General features: G+C 40.4%; 1 protein-coding gene across 1 annotated transcript in view; it reads right to left on the bottom strand.

Moving 5' to 3' along the window:
- Window positions 1-379, bottom strand: part of LOC108801502 (beta-arrestin-1-like) — a 60,020-nt gene that overhangs the window by 42,208 nt on the left and 17,433 nt on the right. The gene's annotated exons all lie outside the window — the stretch shown is intronic.

Here is a 379-nt window from a genome sequence, read left to right as displayed (position 1 = left end):
AAGGGTAGAACTTACACCAAGGGGTGCAGGTTAGTTTTTGGGTGAATAATGTCAAAAAGGTGAATGTTCCTAATATATTTTTCCTCGTTTGAATGTTGTAGCGTTGTAATATAACAATATGGCCACTAGGTGGCGGTTTTGCCAGTTTGGATGTAGTGTTGTAGTAATACATGGTGGCCACTAGATGGAGCCGAGGAGCACAGGAAATAAGTAATAGTTTCCTGTACTACTCACCTCCATCTAGTGGCCACGATGTAATACTGCTAGGGGAAAAATACATTAAGAACATTCCTTTTTGGTATTTTTTTGCCCAAAACAACCATTATTGGCAGATATTGGCAGGGTGAAGAGCCCTCCAAATTGTTTATATGTAGACCCC

Source organism: Nanorana parkeri, unplaced genomic scaffold, assembly GCF_000935625.1.
Source record: "Nanorana parkeri isolate BGI_ZX_2015 unplaced genomic scaffold, ASM93562v1 scaffold2361, whole genome shotgun sequence".
In the NCBI taxonomy this organism is placed as follows: domain Eukaryota; kingdom Metazoa; phylum Chordata; class Amphibia; order Anura; family Dicroglossidae; genus Nanorana; species Nanorana parkeri.
This window is presented reverse-complemented; position numbering and strand designations above follow the sequence as displayed.